Source organism: Neomonachus schauinslandi, chromosome 1 (genome assembly GCF_002201575.2).
Source record: "Neomonachus schauinslandi chromosome 1, ASM220157v2, whole genome shotgun sequence".
In the NCBI taxonomy this organism is placed as follows: Eukaryota; Metazoa; Chordata; class Mammalia; order Carnivora; family Phocidae; genus Neomonachus; species Neomonachus schauinslandi.
Window position 1 is genome coordinate 198,716,824 of NC_058403.1, and position 20,706 is coordinate 198,737,529.

The 20,706-nt window shown below is 54.6% G+C and overlaps 1 protein-coding gene across 2 annotated transcripts in view; it reads left to right on the forward strand.

Annotated features, from left to right (window-relative positions):
* Nucleotides 1-20,706, forward strand: part of CCDC12 (coiled-coil domain containing 12) — a 61,841-nt gene that overhangs the window by 21,405 nt on the left and 19,730 nt on the right. The window lies entirely within an intron of this gene.

A 20,706-nucleotide genomic window follows, 5' to 3' on the forward strand; every position in this document is an offset into this window, starting at 1 on the left:
GCAGGGCTCCCTCCTGTGTTGGAGTGCTCCCTCCCTGTGTTGCAGGGCTCCCTCGCTGTGTTGCGGGGCTCCCTCCCTGTGTTGGAGTGCTCCCTCCCTGTGTTGGAGTGCTCCCCCGCTGTGTTGGAGTGCTCCCTCCCTGTGTTGCAGGGCTCCCTCCTGTGTTGGAGTGCTCCCTCCCTGTGTTGCAGGGCTCCCCCGCTGTGTTGGAGTGCTCCCCCGCTGTGTTACAGTGCTCCCTCGCTGTGTTGGAGTGCTTCCTCCCTGTGTTGCAGGGCTCCCTCGCTGTGTTGCGGGGCTCCCTCCCTGTGTTGGAGTGCTCCCTCGCTGTTCACTGTTTGGTGTTTCGCCCCTGCCCCCTTCCCTGCAGGTGGACTGTTCCCACGTGAGCTGAATGCTGCCCCTCCCCTGAGTCAGGCCAGCAACTTCACTCACCGTTCCCTGCACTGGGGGCTGCTTGCATGGGTGGCTTTTGCCACCCAGCTCCGCTGACTCTGGGACCAGTAGGTAGATGAGGCTCTTCGTGCTCCTGAGCCTTACGAGCCTTTGGCCAGAAGTGGCCACAGTAACTCCTGCTTCCCAGGATGAAGATGAAGGGCGATGGTGCGCGCAGGAAGTTGAGAAGCGGTGAAGTATGCATGCGCATTTATTCTTCCTGCTGTTCTTTCATTTTACCCCTGGGGAGGGCCCCTTTATTTTACAGATGTGACAGCGGAGACCTAGACAGTGTCCCGCAGGGCCCGCCCCCTTGGTCCCCTCCCTGGAGCTGGGCACTGGGGAGCCCCCCACCTCCTGGCTGAGTCCTAGGGTGCTGTCCCTGTGGCGCTGGCTGCCCCTGGAGCTGTGCAGGGAGGGCCCTGCAGTGGGCTGCAGTGAAGGGAAGAGGGCTTTCCCTTCAGCTGGTCTCCTGTCCTGGGGAGAACCTACCAGCCTGGGCTAGGGGTGGGCCTCTCTCTCAGTTTCCCTCAGAGGGCAGGGCTTCTTGAGGCAGATGCATGCTCTTCTGGATCTTTCACTATTTAGCTCGCCTGCGATGGCCGAGGCAGCTGCCTGAAGCACCTCTGGACAGGAGGCCATGAGGCAAGGTCTTTCTTGCTCCGCTCCTGACACGCTGTTGGGGCCTCAGCTTCTCCTTTGAGTCACTCCTGTGACAAGACCTAACAAGCTCTTTGCAAGGCCTCACTGATCGGGGGCAGGGAATTGGAAAGCAAAGGAATCTTGAAATTCAAGCTGGTTTTTAATCTATTAGCTTTTGCGACAGAAGAATTTTTGTGACCTTGATGGCGAATCTCTCTGTTGTTTTCGCCTGTTCCCTAGAGCCAGGAGGGCGGGAGGGACCCTGCTTCCCTCCAAGTAGCTGTCTTCTGGGTGTGCTTTGGGGTCCTGAGGTCTTCCTCTCTTAAGAGGACTGACTTCTTATTGTCCTTGAGACAGAATTCGTCCTCTCTTTAGATTTTAGTAATCTCGGTTTCTACATGGGCTTAAATTCTGTTTTTAACAACTCTGTTGTGGCATAAAGAAAACTTCCCTTTTTAATTGAGGTATACTGTGCATAGAGACAAGTAGACACATCAGCCCAGTGATTTTTACTAAGCAAACACACGATGTCATCAGTCACTCAGATCAAGGAACGCGACAGCATCCCTGCATCCCCCTCCTGCTCCCTGCCCAGGTGCTTAAGCCCCAGGAGTAATCACTTGGGACTGCTAACACCAGAGGTCGGCTTTTCTTTCAAACTTTAGATAAATGGAATCATACCCTATGTACTCTTCTGGGATCTGGCTTCTTTTATTCATTATTGTGTCTGTGAGCCGTTGGGTGTGGCCATCAGTTCATTCTTCCTGTTGTCCAGTATTCCATTGTGTGAACATACCACATTAGATCCATCCTACTCTAGATTTTCAGGCTGGAGCCATAGTTTTCTATTCCTGGTCTTGTCCATGTGTTGGTGAACACGTGTATGTCTGTGCTGGGTATATCCCTAGGAGTAGAATTGCTAGGTCATAGGGGAGATGCTGCCATACAGCTCTCCCAGTGGCCATACCGGTCCACACTCCCACCGGCAGTGAATGAGAGTTCCTCTCCAGCGCTCCAGCCCTGGTTAGTCTTTTCCAAGTTGGCCCTGCTGGTGGAGGTGTAGGTGGTTATCCCTTTGTGGTTTAAATTTGCATTCCCTTCCTAACTGATGCTGTTGAGTATCTTTTCATATGTTTATGTGAAGTACCTGCTCAAGCCTTTTTGCCTCCTGTCCATTTTTGTTGGGTTGCCTGACACTTTTTCCTATTAATTTCTAGGAGTTCTTTGAGACCTGGGTAAGTGCTTTGTTCTGTATATGTATTGCATTTTCTCCCCTTCTGGGCCTTGACTCTTCACGCTTTTAATTGCATTCTTTGGTGAACAAAAGAAGTTCGTTATTTTTATGTAATCCAGTTCATCAGGGTTTGTTTGTTTTTTTTTTCTCTGAATATCTTCTGTGGTCTGCTTAGGGAAATAATTGCATACTCCTAGGTCATGATGAGATTCTCTTATGCTATATTCTAGAAGTTGGTTTTTTTTTTTTTTTTACATTTTTTGAATTTAAATTCAATTAATTAACATATAATGTACTATTAGTTTCAGAGTTAGAGGTCAGTGATTTATTAGTCTTATGTAATACCCAGTGCTCATTACATCATTTGCCCTCCTTAATGTCCATCACCCAGTTGCCCCATCCCACCACCTCCCTCCCCTCCAGCAACCCTCAGTTTGTTTCCTATGATTAAGAGCCTCTTATGGTTTGTCTCCCGCTCTGGTTTCGTGTTTTATTTTTTCTATTCTACAGGTTTTGTTGTCTTACCTTTCACCTTTAGATTTCCAGTCCATCTGGAATTTTTTTTTAAGATTTTATTTATTTATTTATTTATTTAAAGATTTTATTTATTTATTTGAGAGAGAGACTGAGAGAGAGAGAGCATGAGAGGGGGGAGGGTCGGGAGGGTCAGAGGGAGAAGCAGATTCCCTGCCGAGCAGGGAGCCGATGCGCGACTCATCGATCCAGGGACTCCAGGATCGTGACCTGAGCCGAAGGCAGTCGCTTAACCAACTGAGCCACCCAGGCGCCCAAGATTTTATTTATTTATTTATTAGAGAGACAGAGCATAAGCACGGGGAGCTGAAGAGGGAGAAGCAGGCTCCCCGCTGAGCAGGGAGCCCAACTGGGGCTCCATCCCAGGACCCTGGGATCATGACCTGAGCCCAAGGCAGACACTTAACCAACTGAGCCACCCAGGTGCCCCCAGTCCATCCGGAATTTATTTATTTTTGCGTGGTGTGAGGTAGGCATCAAGATCCCCCCAATGTGGATATCAGTGACTCAGCACTATTTATTATTTGGCACTTGTTTTTTAGAAAGAAGACTGTTTTCTTGTGAATGGTTGGCATGCAGCATCCTTCATAATACTGCTGACCTCCTACAACATCTTGATAATCATTGTAGTTATTATGAAAGTAGTAAGAGTAGTGGCTTTCTTTTTTTCCTCCCTTTTTGGGGATGTTACTCAGTCCAGCACAGTAGATGGGCAGCTCCTTGTAGGCAGGGACAGCTCTTAAACTTTTTTTTTTTTTAAGATTTTATTTATTTATTTGACAGAGACAGAGATAGCGAGAACAGGAACACAAGCAGCGGGAGTGGGAGAGGGAGAAGCAGGCTTCCCGCTGAGCAGGGAGCCCGATGCGGGGCTCGATCCCAGGACCCTGGGATCATGACCTGAGCTGAAGGCAGACGCTTAACGACTGAGCCACCCAGGCGCCCCGGACAGCTCTTAAACTTATCTAACAAAGCATTCAGACGTTTCCGAGGGCCTGTGGCAGTGGCCCCATATGGGGTATTCTGTGTCCTGGACCCTGAGCCCCCCAGGCTTTGTGTGCCACCAGAGGACTTACGGTGGGCTTGCAGGGAAGGCAGGGACCCGCCACGCCAGTTCCTCCAGAGCCTCTTGGCCCTGCCGTCCAGGCCCCAGACCAACTGACCAGGGGTGTTCTGACTAGAAATCTGAGTTGCCTCAAACAATTGCTTCTAGGTCACTTGTTTCAGCCTTGAGCTATACGTTGTAAATGGACCGCTGTAGACATCTGGGCCATGATGTGGTTGATCTGTAGTACTAAGTATTGTAATGCAGATTCGAAATGCAGTTCATGTTCTTGTTTCAGGGCAAAATGTGACCCATGTTTCACCTCAGGATAGCGGGGAACACTTCCCCAGCCCACACCCACACGCTTCCCCACATGTCCCTCACATGTTCCCCGCACGCCCCAAGCCACCTCCAGCGCGAGTATGGATACACATACCTGCCCACTCTCCAATCCCCACACACCACACAGCCATTCCCACTACACGCCCAGCCCCCAGCACCCTCCACCCACACCTACACATGCACACACAACCCCCCATACTCCCAACCCCACCATACCCTCAGCCACCGCACCCCCCCCACACATACACCCGAAGCAGCTGGGAGGGGCTTGTCTTTCTACGCCATTGCAGAGGTCCAGGAGTCCCCACTGGAGAGCTCCATGTGGCTCGGCCTGCTTCCTTCGGGGCCCTTCCCTTAACCCCAGGTGCCCTGGCTTTTCCCTGGGTTTGTTTTGGAGGGAAGCAACAGCTTGTACTCTTGAAAGAATTCCAAGAGGAAAAACAGTCACTGTGGCAACGACGCCCTGTGGGGAGTAAAATCCACACTCCAGAGCTGTTTTGAGTCGGCTTCTAAAGAGCCGCTCTGTCTAGAGAAAATATGAGTGGCTGGAGCAGAAGACATTTGTCCTTTCAAGGACAACCCCTCCCTCCTGCCTCCACACTGTGTTCTGGGCGGGGTACCACTAGATTTCTTGTAGGTCACTGAGTCCTAAAGAAAGTGCACCTGTGTTTGCTACCTGGGTGAGGAAGCCATCAAATGAGAGCAGAACTTTCCTGCCCTGAGTCCAGGAGCCCGGGACTGGTCAGGAGTGGGAGAGCGCACTGGGCTCTCTGGGGCAAGGAGTAGGTTACTGAGCCCTTTGAGCCCTTCTTGTGCATCCTGTTGAGTGCCTGCTCTGTCCCAGGGCCTGTAAAGAGCTTGGGGACTGAGGTCAGCAAGGGCGGACTGGGGCTCAGTGGGGAGACTGTGGACTCGCGGACCACCTACTGTAATTATAATACAGCGCACTGCGGTATGCTGGGGAGGGGTATCCTAGAACTGTGAGCATCCTGGGGATGGAGGGCTAGTGGGCGCACTTGTACACAGTAGGACAAGGTACACTGCGTAGAGGAGGGAGCTTCTGAACCTGCTGTGAATGCACTGACCCCACTTTATCTCCTTGGTTAGCTTATGGGACATGTCCCCACTTGGGCTCTGTGCCCCAGGCTGCACAGCTCTTAAGATGGAGCCCGATGGGGCCGGGGTTCTGAGTTTCTCTGAGGAGGGACTGAGTGCAGGGCATGGAAGGTGATAGCTCTTTGGAGGCATGGCAGGGCAGAGCAGGCAGGTGGGGAGGTAGTCCGAATTTGGGAAGCCCACCTGTGGAAGCCCCCTGCCTCCTCCAGGGCCCCCACATCCTGTGGCTACCCTTTTCTGATTTGGACTCACATTTTCTTTTTTTTTTAAGATTTTATTTATTTGACAGAGAGTCAGAGTGAGAGAGGGAACACAAGCGGGGGAGTGGGAAAGGGAGAAGCAGACTCCCCGCTGAGCAGGGAGCCCGATGTGGGGCTCGATCCCAGGACCCTGGGATCATGACCTGAACCGAAGGCAGGCGCTTAACCACTGAGCCACCCAGGTGCCCGGACTCACATTTTCTTCATGCATGTAGGATCTGCCCTTCGAAACTGGTCCACCCAAGGGCAAGGGCCGGGTCGTCCCCTGGGTGACGCTGGTGGCCGCTCTGGGTGAACTCAGGGAAGGGAAGAGGCATTCGTGTGGGGATCTGCTCTGTGACCCTTTTTGCAGCGGGGTTGGGGAGTGAGCATGGCTTGGGGGTGGATGTCATGGGCCTCATGCAGAGGGCGCAGGCCTCATGCTAGGCTCCCCTGTCATCACTGTCATCACCATGGTTGGTGCCTGCCCGCTGAGGACCTACTCTGTGCAGGCCATCGCACAGGGCTCCTCACACCACTTCCACTCTCGTTTAGCAGCTCTGTGCAGGAGAGTGCGGCCCCAAGAAGCTTACAGTCGCCCAGGTCCACCCCACGGCACAGCCCAGCACGCTGGTCACCCAAGTCCACCACATGACGCTGGTCAGCACCAAGCTGCTTCCTTGTGCGCTTCTGCCTTCTCAGCCCCTCAGCCCCTCAGCCCAGCACAGGGTTTAAAAAAGTACACTTGGCTTCTCGAAATATGTGTAGGTGAGGATTAAAAGACCTTGTTTAAGCAGTATTTCCTCCCACAAATAGACGTGCCAGTTCTGACTTGTAGTTTAAGTTTGGTTCCAATTAGGATTTTATCACTTGTGGATCACACCAGAGAGGAGACAACTGTCTTACCTTTACTTCTCCCCAGACTGTGACACTCCAAGAAGCAGCTGATCAGAGGTTAAAATAGCTTCTAGTCTCCTAGAAGCCTCAGCGCACTTTGTTGCTCTGTGAATTTCTGGCTTGCTTGGGAATTGATGCCCAAAGAATTTGCTTTTCCAGCCTGGGCACCCGTGTTGGGGCTCAACTCCATGTTGGGATGGAGGGATGGGGAGACGGACCCCAGGCCACGTGAGCTCCTGGCTTGTGTCAGTGGTTGGCCTTTGTGATGTACTTCACGGGGATGCCAGGGCCAAATAACAACAGTTTACACCCTGCGCCCAGCTTCTCCATTTGCAAAGTGGGCATCAGAACTTGTGCTCTGCTTGCATCCCAGGGTCTCCCTGTGGATCCGATGAGCTGTGGGACCTAAGATGGCTTTGAGCCTTGAAAGCACTGCACATACTTTGCTCTTAGGTTATTGCTATAAAAGGTCATGTGTAGCCAGGGTACTTAGTTGCGAGCAACAGAAATCTGTTCTGGTTGGTTGGTTGGTTGGTTTAAAAAAAAAAAGAGCCAGGGGTGCCTGGGTGGCTCAGTGGTTAAGCATCCAGCTCTTGATTTCAGTTTGGGTCATGATCTCAGGGTTGTGAGATGGAACCCCGAGTCGGGCTCTGTGCTGGGCATGGAGCCTGCTTAAGATTCTCTTCCTCTCCATCCCTCTCCTCCCCTTCTCAAAAAAAAAAAAAAAAAAAAAGAAAGGGGCACCTGCGTGGCTCAGTCTTTAAGCGTCTGCCTTTGGCTCAGGTCGTGATTCCAGAGTCCTGGGATCGAGCCCCGCATCGGGCTCCCTGCTCGGCAGGAAGGCTGCTTCTCCCTCTCCCACTCCCCCTGCTTGTGTTCCCTTTCTCACTGTGTCTCTCTCTGTCAAATAAATAAATAAAATCTTTAAAATAAATAAATAAGTTTAAAAAAGAGAGCCAACCTTGGAGGTCCGCAGCCAGAAAGAAGCCCAGCATTTCTCAGAAGTGGCTCAGTGAGGAAGCCCTACTGCCTCCGGGTCCGAGACCCTGCAGCGGGCTCCTGGAGTCCGTCATGCCGCAGCTGCTACCAGAGAGTGGCCCCCCGTCCTGCCCCGCTGGGAAAGCGAGTGTGGGGCACTTTCAGCCTCTGTACTTGCCGCTGGCTCTTCCTTCCCCAAGCCTCAGTCAGAGCTCCCCAAGTAAGGGAGGGGTGCAGGCACGGGGCGGCCCATAGAATGTTGGGCACTCGGGTTCCATCTCCTTCCTCCAGGGCTGTGGGTGACACGGTAACCTAGACAGACCGGCCCCCTTGAAGTCAGGAGACCTGGGGTCTAGCGCTAGCTCTTGCCCTTCTTGCCCTGCACACTTTCCCTGGACGTCCTGCTGCCCTCGGGATGTTTCTGTTGTGTGAGCGCTTTCTCCGTGTTTCTTCCCACCTTGCCTGCTCTGTGTCCAGAGCCCTCCCAGGTCACCACAGGAGCCCTCAGGCAGCTTGGTGTGGCCTCGACAAGGTCCCTTCCTCCCCTGGGTCAGCCTCTGTAAGAGGAGGGATGTGGTCCGACTCACAGCCTCCTCAGTTGGACAGTGTGGTAGAAGCGTGACCCGGGGGCAGGCAGGCTCTGGGAACATTCAGACTTCAGGTCTTAGCCTGGAAGATTCCAATTTGGTAGGTTCTATTTATAACACGTTCTGTGGGCCACTGGATCTAGTTCATCCCGTACCAGATGTTATTTGAGGCCTTTGCAGCCCTGACAGTTTGTGGGGGGTTTTTTTCTTTTCTCATTTGGTAAGAATGGACGTGGTCACACTTCTCTGGCTCTTGTGCAGAACGCATGCCCAAACCTTATTTGCGAGAGTTTTAGAAGCATGATGCAATCAGAAAACCTCGGCTTAAGTGCTGACCTATCTCTTATCAGCTGTGGGCCATCAAGTACGTCCCTGAGTTGTTCTGAACGACGTTGGCGGCTGGGACGACAGTACGGGACCCCAGGGAAGCCGGGCGGGGGTGGGTGGGGACAGAGGCCCCGTGTGCGTGAGAGGGAAGGGTGCTCGGCTTTGTGAGCACCACATGGCACTGCAGGGGGACGGGGCTGTCCCTCCGCCCAGACTCACAGGCAGCCTTCCGTCTGCCGTCCTGGGGCTGAGAAAGTGGCTCTCTTGACCCATATCTGACTCGTTTCTCAGCGGCTTTAACCTTGCCCTTCCCTTTCTGGTCCTTTCCTCATGCTCTCTGTAAATAACACTCTAGTCCCGCTGTCGCCCCCTCCCTGCCTGTCCTCTGGCTTTTGCCGGCTTCTCAGAGCTTTGGGTTTGGGTAAAGTCGGTAGCCCCTGGGGCAAGCCTTCCCATGCGGGCTCCTCCTTTCCTCTCCACGGACACAGAGCTCGGGCTCCGTATACCTGCTCCGCCCAGGTACTCTAGCCCCCTGCCCTGCCCGTTCTGCCCTCCCCGGACAGTCCACACTTCTTCCGGGTGAGTTAGGTTTCATCTTGTCAGCTCGTAGTCACTGGGCATTCCCGCAGCATCCTGGAAGCCAGGGCGCTCACTTGGGACGTGCTGTATGGTGACTCTCCGTTCACCTGTCTGCTTCCCCTTTCATCTGCCCCAAGCCCCCTGAGGGCCACAGTCATGGCTTCATCACCTTTCTGTCCGCCCGATGACAATATTTGAATGAAGAAATGAAGCAACTGGACAGGCACGTGGATTTGGGAGTTGGCTGGGCTGAGATTTTTCTCAGGGAGAAGCCGACTTGCCTTTCCTTAAAAGTCTGTAGTCTGCAGCCAGACCCAGCAAGATGAACTTGACTGGGTACGAAGTCTCTCCAGACTGTGAGGTTTCCAAAATCAGTTGTTCAGGCACGGACTGGGGGCAGTTTGATACCTGCCCATGAGGCAAAGAGCTGCACACCTTGTTGATCACAGGCTTTGAGCAAGCCAGTGGCGTCACATGGATAACAGGAGCCCTGATGTGGTCCTGTTGTTGGTGGCTGTCAGGGAACGGTTTGGGGACCCAGCACTGCTGTGAATGGGCACATGGGCCTAGTGTGGGGGCGGGGAGGGAGAAGGGTGTGATTTTTCAGGGCCACTCACTGGGGTTTTCAGTCCCTTGCTTGCTATTTCCCTTGGATCCAAGGATGGTGAACATGCTATAGATAGGTTCCCTCTTCCCTCTGGGGCTCAGGCGGAGAATCCCGTCCACCATCCAGAGTTCACGTGCAGGGGACGGATCTGGTGAGGGTCAAGACACCAGCCGCATGTCTTCGGGACCAGAGACTCTAGGTGGCTGTTCCATTCCCCAGAACTGGCCAGCTGGGTCCCCCGTGCGGCTTCCTGACTCCAGCTGTCCACGTTGAGGCCACGGGAAGGGGGTTCCAGGCCAGCCCCAAAGTGCCACACGGGGCTGACTCCTATTAGGGCGGGGGGTTTCTAAGCTTCATGGGCCTTACTGTTGGCCTTTGTGACTCGGTTGCCCTTGCTGCAGCTGTGAGCTTTACCATGGTGAGGAAGTCCTGGTGGTTGCGAGTTCTGCTTTGTGGCGGGGCAGGGTGAGAGGGTGGGGAGGTAACCTCATCGTTCACCATCAGTTCGTTTCTTAACTGAAATTTTTGTCCAGAACGGGGAAGCTGTCTGGCCTGGTTGGAGGGCACTTGACCTCCATTGTAGCTGCTGGGTTGGCTGCTGGGCCCAGTCCCTGGCTGCAGACGGACGCTGGCATGTGCAGGCCTCAGTCTCCCCTCCCCCTGCCCCGCAGTGTGCTGGTCCTTTGGGTTTCGTGTGTTTTTAAGCTCAAGAACGGTCACTAAACATTGACTGGGCTGTGTTGGGCCCCGGGGGGCCAGCCGTGGCTTCCTGCTTTCCCGTTGAGCCAGGTGAAGGTCAGGAGAGTCTGTTTAGGGTGTGAGTAGTCAAGACAGTGAGCCACAGGCAACTGGGTTCCTCTAGCTGCTTTTGTTTTCAGATCATTTTGTTATTAAATCATTTTGACAGCAGAATGAAAGGAAATGGAAAAAATACTACCCACAGTCATGTGTGAGCCTGTGAAGTTTTGGGCCACATACGTGTCGTGTTGGCATGGTTTGGCTCATGGCTGTGTGCGTGGGCTCAGTGCCTCTCACGGTCCTGGGTGTTCTGTGTCGTGGTGCTGTTCCTGTGACCACACAGGCCAGGTGCATGAACACGTTGGACTCCCCTCGCAGTTCCAGTTCTCCCTGTTAGGAGAAATACAGCTGTGAACTCCTCTCCGTGCATCGCTCTTTTATCTCCTTGTGCTTTGCTGGGTTTGAAGTTCCTGACCCAGAAATGGCCATATCTCAGGCTCCTGATGGTTTGGTCATGTCTGTCTGAAATGATGCCAGGAGAAGATGCGAGGTGGTGTGATGCTGATGCTGACGTGCCGTTCGACACTGTGTGTTTGAGGTGGGCGTGGGAGCGTGGCCAGAGCAGAGGGCTGGCTTCTACAGGGGAGCAGCCTAGGCTTGACGCTCACCCTGTCCTTTGGACCCTGGCAGCCCAAGCTGTGTGACTCTGGGTGGGTTACTTACCTGCACTAGACTTCCGTTTTTCTAATCTGTGAAAGAAAGCAGTGCTGACCTTATTCGATTTTTTTTTTTTTATTTGAGGGAGAGAGAGTGTGAGCATGGTGGGGGGGTGGGCAGAGGGAGAGGGACAAGCAGGCTTCCCGCTGAGTAGGGAACCCAAGGCGGGACTTGATCCCAAGACCCTGAGATCATGACCTGAGCTGAAGGCAGACGCTTGATCTACTGAGCCACGCAGGCGCCCCTAGGTTTTTATGATGCTTAGTTAAGTAATGATTACTTCAATTAATTGGATAATCAATTGCCTGGCTTACTGTTATGAGCACTGTTATTACAGGAAATTCAGCAGAGCAGGGATGAATAACAGTGGGGGCCAGCCCTCCTCAGAGCTCCCCTTCTATTGGGAAATCTTCTGATTTGATGGGCCTAGTTAGATTTGATCCTTACCACACCCCTAAGAAGTGGACGCGGTTGAGATTTTTGCCCTCACTCTACAGGAAAGAAGCAGGGGTGCAGGTGCTTGTCGGCGGGGGGGGGGTGGGGGTGGGGGTGGGGGGCAAAACAGACAACTCAGGGGTGAGCACGCAGATGGATGTGGTAGAAAGACCTGCGTGTGTGGCAGCAGGGAACTGGGTGGGCTTCTGTTGGCTGGGTTCCCAAACCAGGGGGAAGGCTAGGGCTCTGACACGCACAGACCTGAGTTAGGTGCCACTGAGCCTCAGTCCTCCCGTCCGGGAGGCCTAGTGATGCCTGGTGTATGCAGCTGTAGGGATGAGAGCCTTGTCTGTAAGGGGACGAAGTAGCATGTGTGTCCTGCCTCGCCTGGGTTTCTCCTCTCCTTTGCTGGTAGTCCAGCTGCTGTTAGGTGCCAGGTGCTGGGGGACAGCGACGGACAGGCCCCTCAGAGCCTCCAGTCAAGGAGGGAAGACAGATGACAAACAAAATCGTGTCCAGGTAAAATTGAACGTCTGGGACAGTTCTCAGTGGAGGGCTCGCCTGGGAAGAAAGCCCTTCTGCTGAACGTGGGTGTAACCTTCAGGCCACAGGGCTGGGAAGGGGCTGAAGCTCACCCGCCGTCTGTCCGCCTCCATGCCGTGTGGTGGCGTGTGCAGAATGAAGGCTTCTGTGGGGAAGCCTCGCGCCCACGGTGCCCGTGCTTCCAGCCTGGGGCCCTTGTCCCTCATCCCCCAGGGAATCGGACAGGTCATTCTTAATTTGAGCTTCAATTTTTAAAAATTGCACATTTGTCATCTGCAGAAACTTGGCAAAAAATAAAGCATTGTTAGAAAAGGATGATGTCTTCCGTTCCCAGGCCACTACCTTTTACAGTGTTGGGGAGCGGAGCAGTCTCTCTGCGGGTTGGACTGACCGTAACCCATCCTTTGCTTCCCAGCCTGGATCTGGGCCCTGGGTCCTGGGTCCCTCTTAGGTCTGTTTTGTTTCCTAGACCTCAACTGGCTCTCCGCTTTCTTGTTTGTTTGTGGGGGTGCAGGCAGAGCAAGGGGTGGGGGGTGAAAACAGAGGGACCAGCTGGTTCCCCAGTGTTGTGTGGTGAGAGGCGGGGTTCAGGTCAGGCCCGTTGCCGTCGGACAGCAGGACCCCAGGATGCCAGCAGGCTCTCGCCCACCGTGGGTGTCAGCAGGGTGTCTACCCTGCACCCAAAGGTGGACCCAAGTTCCCTTCCTTTCAGTGTCCCCGCTGAAGTAGCGCCGGCCCTGCTCCACAGGGGAGGGGACAGAGAGGTCCTGTGGCTTGGCCTGGGAACCAGCTCTGGTAAGCTGTGGGGGTGCAGTCTGGGCCAGGCCGGGCCTGCTCCTGGCTGTGCTCGGCCCGCAGTGTCCCCTACAGGGAGGGCCCTGTCGGAGCTTGGAGCCTTGCTGGCAGCCCAGAGCAACTGGTCCAGGCCGGCTGTGTGTGAGGGAAAGCGGGGGCACTGGTCTTTGCCCTGCCCTCAGCATGACCTTTCAGGGGCTTCTTTCCTGCTGTGGATGGTGGGGGACCACGGGGGCCCTGCCAAGCCTCTGTACTTCCCCCCACTCCTTGAGGTACAGGAAGGTGGCACTTCCTTTGGAGAGCCTCCCAGATACCCCCCCGTGCTGCCCAAAGAACTCCCCCCACCCCACCCCCACACCCCCGCCATGCTGTTGAACCTTCCCTTTCCTCCTCGGGGGCACTACCCCCTTGGGAATCTGAAGAGCTGTGGATTCTTACTCCAGAGAAATGAGCCTTTTCACACCTGGCCTGTTGTGTGTGTCTGACCGTTGACCTCTGGGATCCCGTCCATGGCCCCAGGCTAAAAGTGCCCCCCCACCCTGGGTCTGTGAACACTAGGTGCCCTCTGTTCTGTTCTTTTTCCTCCTCGGGACCTGCTGTGGCGTTCCCTAGCACAGGGAGCCAGTCAGTATTTGTGAACCAATAATCTGCTGGAGGGGTTATGTGCCACCTCCTTTGAACACAGCCCGGGCCCCAGCTGTGCTTGCGCAGGACCAGCAGCAGGCTTGGCTTGGGCCCCCCCCGCCGCCCCGCCCCATGCAGGGCGTCACCACCATCCTGCAGCCAGGCCAGGTGGTGGGGCCTCTGCGGAGGAGCCGGCCCTCTTCTCTGCTGCTGGGGACACCTCACTGGACCCCTGGCCTGTGCTTGCACCAGCCTCCGTCAGACCCCAAGCCTCCGCCTGAGCCCCGTCCACCTGAGAGCTGTTGGGCCCTTGCTCCCGGTCCCCGGAGCACTGCCACCTTTGTGGCCCCAGACGCCTTCTTCTCCCTGAGTCCCGGTCAGAACCTGGAGTCGGCCGTCTGACTCCTCCCTGTCCCCCAGAGCCTTCGGGCACCCCTTGTTCTGTCGCAGTGCCACTGGCCTAGTTCCAGGCCCTTATCTGAAGGCCTTATCTCCAGCTTCCCTACGGTTCCCCGGCACTTTGTCCTCTCGGCTCAGAAGCCTTTAGGGAACGCCTGCCCCTGCAGGAGAGCAGTGACTCTCAGCCCTCAGATGTCGGTCCCCACCCTCCCTGCTGGACGCTCTGAGTCCAATTCTCGGTGCCGCGCTGAATGTGGAATCAGAAGATCGGTTCCCCTGCACAGATGGTCAGACACGTCTTCTGAGGTCTCCGTGAAGCAGACTTTGTGGCGCTGCTTGTCTGCTCTCAGGGTTGATGAAAGTGAAAGCTTATCCTGACCTGTCAGCTGCAGGCAGTCTGGGCCTGCAGCCCTGCGGCTTCTCCGCAGCCCTGCCCTTCCGGCCCTGGCCCCATTCTCCCTGCCCTTCAGGGGCTGCAGCCTTGTCCACCAGGCTGCAGGCTCTTCTCCTTCCTCCCTGGCCATTCCGCTCTTGTAGCCGTGCCGTGATACAGGTGACAGTGTCTGTTTTCAGAGAAGAGGAAACCGAGGCCAGACAGGTAAAGTAACTTGTCCAAGGTCACACAGCAGGCTGAAATGGAGCTGGGCTTTGCCAGGCAGGGTCCGGCCCAGAGCCTGTGAGCTCCACCACTGTACCAGCTGTAGGTGGGGTCAGGCTCGTGGGTACAGACGAGAAAGGCAGGTACCTGCCCTCGAGGGACTCCTCACCTGCTGAGCAGAGTGGACATACAGGCCAGGTAGTCCCTGCAGCAAACTGAGTGCTGGAGACCCCGAGTTGGGGGCCCTGCCAGGATCATTGCCCGGGAGACTCAGAACCTCCCTCCCACCCTTTCCCCTCACTCTGGGCAGTCGAGGACTGCAGTGGCTGTGCCCAGGTGGTGGCATTAAGCCCCGGGCTTATCACTGCATCTTCAGGGTGAGTCAGACGCTGGGTGCCTGCCCTGCCCCCTAAATGCCCTCGGAGCACAGCGCCTGTCCTAGCCGCACCCGACAGGAAGTCCCTCCACCCGACGGGGGGGCTACTCTGGTTCTGAGGATAGGCAACAGGGTGAGATTGTGAAACCTGCCAGGTTTGTCCTCGGCAGCATCAGTCCCTTCCTGTCCCCCCTCACCCCCTTCCTGTGCCTATCTCGCCTTGACTTTCCGCACCCTGGGCCCACATCAACCGGAAAGGTGCAAGCTGGGCCAGCTTCCCCTCTTCTCAGGGGACTAGGTTTGGGCCTTATTCTTTCTTGATTGTTGACCAGAAGGGCCATTTCCATGAACGGCTCACCGGGCATCCCCAGAGCTAATGAGGCATGTTTGCCTGGGCATTGGAAAGGGTTTCTGTACCTGTGAGTTCCTGTCGGGTCTCCAGCTGCTTCAGTTATGGGCTAATGGTAGGGGGAACTTAGATCAGAGATAGGAGTGTCTCTCTGTGAACCCTTTCCTGCGTCCTTGTTTCTCTTCTGGAAGGAAGAACCCTAGGCAGCAGCTCCTCTTGGGATGAGGGAGGGGCTTGTTCCTTGTCCCCTCAGCTCAGGAGCTCCTCCTTCAGCACTGCTGTGCCCCCGAAGGCACTTCCCGACCCTCATTTACTCTTAACCAGCAGCGGGCTGGGACAGGTCCAGGCTGGGAGTGGACCGTCGCACCTGGCTTCTGGTCTCCCTATCTCCCATGACTCCCCTTCCAGGCTGCCACTATGCCCTTTGAGAGTGTTGGCCTTGGCTCGGCTAAGCCCGCCCACAGCCCTGGAGGAAGGCCTTGTCAGCCCCCTCCAACCTTGACCTCCCCCAGTCCTGGCTGAGCCAGCCTTGTGGGATGGCCCCACAGGTCTGGACAGTGCCCTTACTCTGCTCTCATGGCTTTGTACCAGGCAATTACCATTCTTTAGCTGCTTGGTAACCTCCTGTTGGACATTCAGAGCTGAGTTTAAGGGTTACCTCCTTCTCGACAACACCTTGGCAATCCCTTGCCAATTCCCCAGGTGTACAAAACATGGAACAAAGTCTTCCTAACCACACATGGCACAGAGTTACGTTTTCTGAGTCTGTTCTTTTAAGTAGATTTGAGATCCTTGAGGGTAATGTTCTTGTTTCCTTTATCTCTGTGCCCAGGGCGGACCCAACGCACAAAGGGGAGCGGAGTTAGGAGGGAAGAGGGACCCAGTCTGCCTGGATGGGGAGGGGAGCAGGAGGAGAGGCAGTAACTTCCCTTCTCCCCCCACCTTCTGCATTTCTGATGGTTGACTAGAGTTTCTCATGGGGCTCAGACAGCAAATATGGATTGATGTGCTCCCCCCATTCCCTGCAGGGGTACTCAGCTAGTGAGCGCTTCTTCTGGGAAGGGACTGAGGAGCAAACACATTGTTTAAAACACCAAGTCTGGAATGTCCCAGAATTGATAAACCTCTGGCTGGTCTAATATTTTATTACTTTTTTAAGTAAGCTCTACGCCCAACATGGGGCTTGAATTCATGACCCCGAGATTAAGAGTTGTATGCTCTGCTGACTGAGCCAGCCAGGTGCCCCTCCAGCTGGTCTAAGAGAAAGAGAAAAGACAGAGGTTGTCAGCGTCAATGGATATCATTAGAGATCCTACAGGTGTTAAAGGGATAATAAGAGAATGTTATAAGCGGTTTTATGCCAATACATTCAGTAACTTAGGTGAAATGGATACTCCTTGAAAGATACGGATTAATGAGACTGACTCAGGACAAAATAGAAAACCTATAGAGCCCCATATCTAAAATCTCACAAAACTTTGGGCCAAGATGGCTTCACTGAAGTCTTACCATAGATTTAAGGAAGAAGTAATACCAATCTTGCACAACCCTTACTTTATTTGCAAAAATTTGGTTTCTGGCAAAAGGATTTCAAACAGTATCAAACAGCTCAGTTGGTCTCTGTTTGGGGCAGGGCTGTTCTGAGGCCCCTTAAGTCTTGCATCAGAGACCCCTTCCCCCTGCAGGCTGTGGGAGGCATTTCCAGGAAGAGGCAAGAGGACCCTGGTCCAGGACGTGGCTTTCCTGCCCTCCGCCACCACTGTTTCCAAGAGTTTGGCTCTTCTGGAGTTGGTGGAGAGAGTAGTTAAATTGGCAAACAGTTGGTGAAGGTTGTCTAGTCCACGCCAGGAGGGGCTCCAGGAGATGCCCCCATACTTGAGGAAGACATGAAGGACTTGAGGGAGGCCTGGATATGAACAGGAATGACCACATGCCTGGGCCCAGAGGAGTGATTTGCCTATTGTCTGGGAACCTCAGAAGGCTGTGTGGAGGAGGTGGCCTTTGAGCTGACCTCCACAATTGACCAGAGAGTGGGTTTTCTTCGGGGTTATGAGAATGGGCATATCAGGATTTGAGAGACAGAGGCTATGGTGTCAAGGTATTCTGGACAGGGGCGAGTGTGAATGGGCTGTAGGGCAGGTGTTGGGGCCTCATGAGGCTGCCCCTTGAGGAGAATGGCTGTTGTCCTGAGCCTCTGGGGAGCCAGCGAGAGCTTTGAGCAGAGGAGCAGTGTGATATGACCAGCACCTGGGATGCAGATGGTAAAGTGGAGGGAGGCTTAGGGGAGGTGGAAGAGGAAAAGGAGGCAAGTGCAGCAGGAAGCTGTGTTCTCCGGGGCAGAGGGGCAGCCAACTGGCAGGCTGGCAGGCAAGCACGGCGAGGGGGGGAAGAGCTGGGGGCTGGGTTGCGGTGGGCACCTGTGGCGGTGGCGAGGGAGAGCGCAAGGACCGGAGAACAGGGACTGGGAAGGAGGGAGAAAGGTGGGAAATTTGGGGAAGGGTGTGTGTGGGGGGAGGGGTTAAAGCAGTGAGTCAGATTTAACTATCTCGGGGTGGGTGGGGTGTCTCCAGATTGCCGGGGATGCTGTGCCCCTCAGGCCCTGCCTGCCCTCCAAGGGTGTGCGCCAGGGCCTGTACCTGGACTCGGGCTGGCTGCAGCCGGTCAGAACCAGGGCTGAACCGTGGGGGAGCGGGGGAGAGGTGGCTGGGGTCAGAGCTGTTTTTAGAAACTGAGTGCCACTCTTCATACACTCTCTCATCTCTCTCCTTGGTGAGAACACTGGGCAGGGGTCGGAAAGACCTTGATCCACATCTGCAGTCACCATGGATGGGCTCTGTGGCCTTGGGCAAATCTTTTCCCTTTGCCTGATGGCCGTTTGCCAGGCTCCCTGTGGGTTCAACTGAGAACCTTCCATTCTGGGGGCCCTTTGAGGCCCTTAGGCTGGGGTGGGCCATGAGGGTGGTCTCCACCTCCTGTCGCCATCCCACGTAATGAGTATCCTGCCTTGGGACCGAGGCCAGGATCACCCAGAAGCTGTTTCCCTGCTCACGAATGCTCACTGTCCTGTCTGAGTTGCTGTTGAGCGTGAAGCCTGGAGCTCACCTCGTCCTTGCGTTTCTGTGGTCTGTGTATGTGTTACCCGCCTTCTGCCCCACACGCATCTCTTCATCGTTCCTGAGCACCTGCTCTTCACACAGCAGCCCAGGCCGGCATCATCCTTAACCTCACGCTGTGGGCAGTTAATGGTGCGGCCCACCCACCAGACTGCTGGGCATTTTTGTAAAATGTCACAGAGATAGTTGCGTGTTTTCTCATTTATTAATGAATAACCAGCCTGTGCCAAGGCACTCGAGTGTCTCTGGGACTCCAGGGTGGCGGTGGCTGCCGAGAAGGGGCTCGGTGTTTGCAAGGGACTGGTTCCCAGAGGCCGGTCCTGTCGTCCGCACCCTCCTCTGCCAGCAGGTCCAGGTTAACAGAGCCCTGTGGAAAGATGCCTTCCTGGGGGGTTTGCCCACCAGCTCACATTGGGGAGAGCTGAGCCTTTCTCTGCCCTTCCACTTCTGTCCTTACTTACCAAGGGGAGGCAGGCCATCTGGGACCCTGCTGACGGGCAGTTGGGAAGGAGCTTTTTTTTTTTTTTTGACTGTTCAGGCTCATGGCTTGCTTAATCCACTGGCATTTCATCAGGGAAAGGGGAGCGTGTGTCCGTTGGGCCTCCGTGGAAGGTCCTACCCAGGCTCCCGCCGCCCTGGAGGCCACACCGAGAACCCTAGCTTGTTTCTCATTTAGGAATTTGTACTCTGTCCTCCCTTCCCTTTTTGGCCATCACCAGGCGAAAGCCTCTCTGCCCTAGGGCTTGCTTGTCCAGCGAGGTGGCCAGGCCCTTAGGAAAGGTCCTTCTGCCAACAGGTCCCCCAGCCTTTCCTCTGGCTCCTCGTGCCTTACTTAGGATCCTGGGCAGCGCCCTCTGAGACCGGCCCCACCTGCCTTGACAACTTGACCAGCATTCACCTTCACCAGGTCTGCTACTCCAACCACCTGGGTGTTCTGCAGACCACACCCACCTTTGCTCAAGCTGCGCCCCCCCCTCCAGGAAGGCCTTTCCTACTCCTGTAACCCCCACATTCTCTCCATCCCTCCCCACCCCACCCCACCCCACAGAACCATGTTGACCTCTCTCACGTGGCTGCCGTCACTCGTTCCTGCTGCCTCGTCCCTGGGACTAGGCTGCTCTGGACTGAAAGAGCAAGGGCTTACCTTGATCCGCTCACGTCATAAAAGCATTTCGCTGGACCAAACGCCTCTATGCTGGTTTTGGGGGGGTCTCCTTCCCTGTAAGTGTGAGGCCAAGAAATGGTGGGGTCTGGTTGTTCTCAGGTGTCCGTGATGATCACTGTTAGGAAGGGATTCATAAAGCAAATGCCACTCTCCGGAGGTAGCTGTCAGTGGTATAAACAAACTTGGAGGAGAGTTAGCGCACAGAGCTGTCTTCCTTAAAATTTATATGTCAGCTCTGGCTCTTTCCTTTTGTAAACTTTTTATTTAAATTCAATTTAGGTAACATATACTGTGTTATTAGTTGCAGGGGTAGAATTCAGTGGTTCATCAGTTGCACATAACCCCCGGTGCTCATTCCATCACGTGCCCTCCTTCATGCCCGTCACCCGATGACCCCATCCCCCCACCCCGTCCCCTCCAGCAACCCTCAGTTTGTTTCCTAGAGTTAAGAGTCTCTTACGGTTTGTCTCTCTCTCTGATTTCATCTTATTTTATTTCTTCTTTCCCTTCCCCTACGTTCATCTGTTTTGTTTCTTAAATTCCACATAGGAGTGAAATCATATGGTATTTGTCTTTCTCTGACTGACTTATTTCTCTTAGCATAATACCCTCTAGTTCCATCCATGTTGTTGGAAATGGCAAGATTTTTTTTTTTTAGTTTTTTTCTTCTTTTTTTTTTGTAATCTCTTCCCCCAACATGGGGCTCGAACTCACCACCCCGAGATCAAGAGTCGTATGCTCCTCCAACCGAGCCTGCCAGGCACCCCTGTAGCTCTTTCTTACGTTGTAGCAGCCTCCCCGTGGCAGTGCCTTACTGATGTCTCAGAACGCTGCTCCAGCCCGATGGTGAGAGGCACGTTGCAGCCAGTAAGGAAGGGCACAGTGACACCCTTGGAGGGCCAGTCCCGGCAGGCACGGAGACCCTGGAGTGCCTCAGCACGTGCGTCGAGAACACGGTCATGCATGTGAGCACATACATGGGCACACACCCTGCATGTCTGTCTGTCCCCAGGGCCAGTCCGATCTTAGACTCAGGGAGAGAGGCCAGGAAGACACTTGCTTCTGCAGCTGGAAGCAGCATGGTGGTATCCTCTCTTGCGGCCCCTGGTGTCCCTGGAGAACGAGTATGTTGTGCCAGGTTTGAGACTTACAAAGAGATGGGGGGCAGGAGGAAGACAAAGCAGATTTAGAAGTTTTTCCCATAGAAACTTCGAACTAGTTCGCCTTCTCTCCATCCCCTGAATACATGGCAGGAGTCTTATTCTCAGCTTGGTTTTAGTTTGAGTTATTGC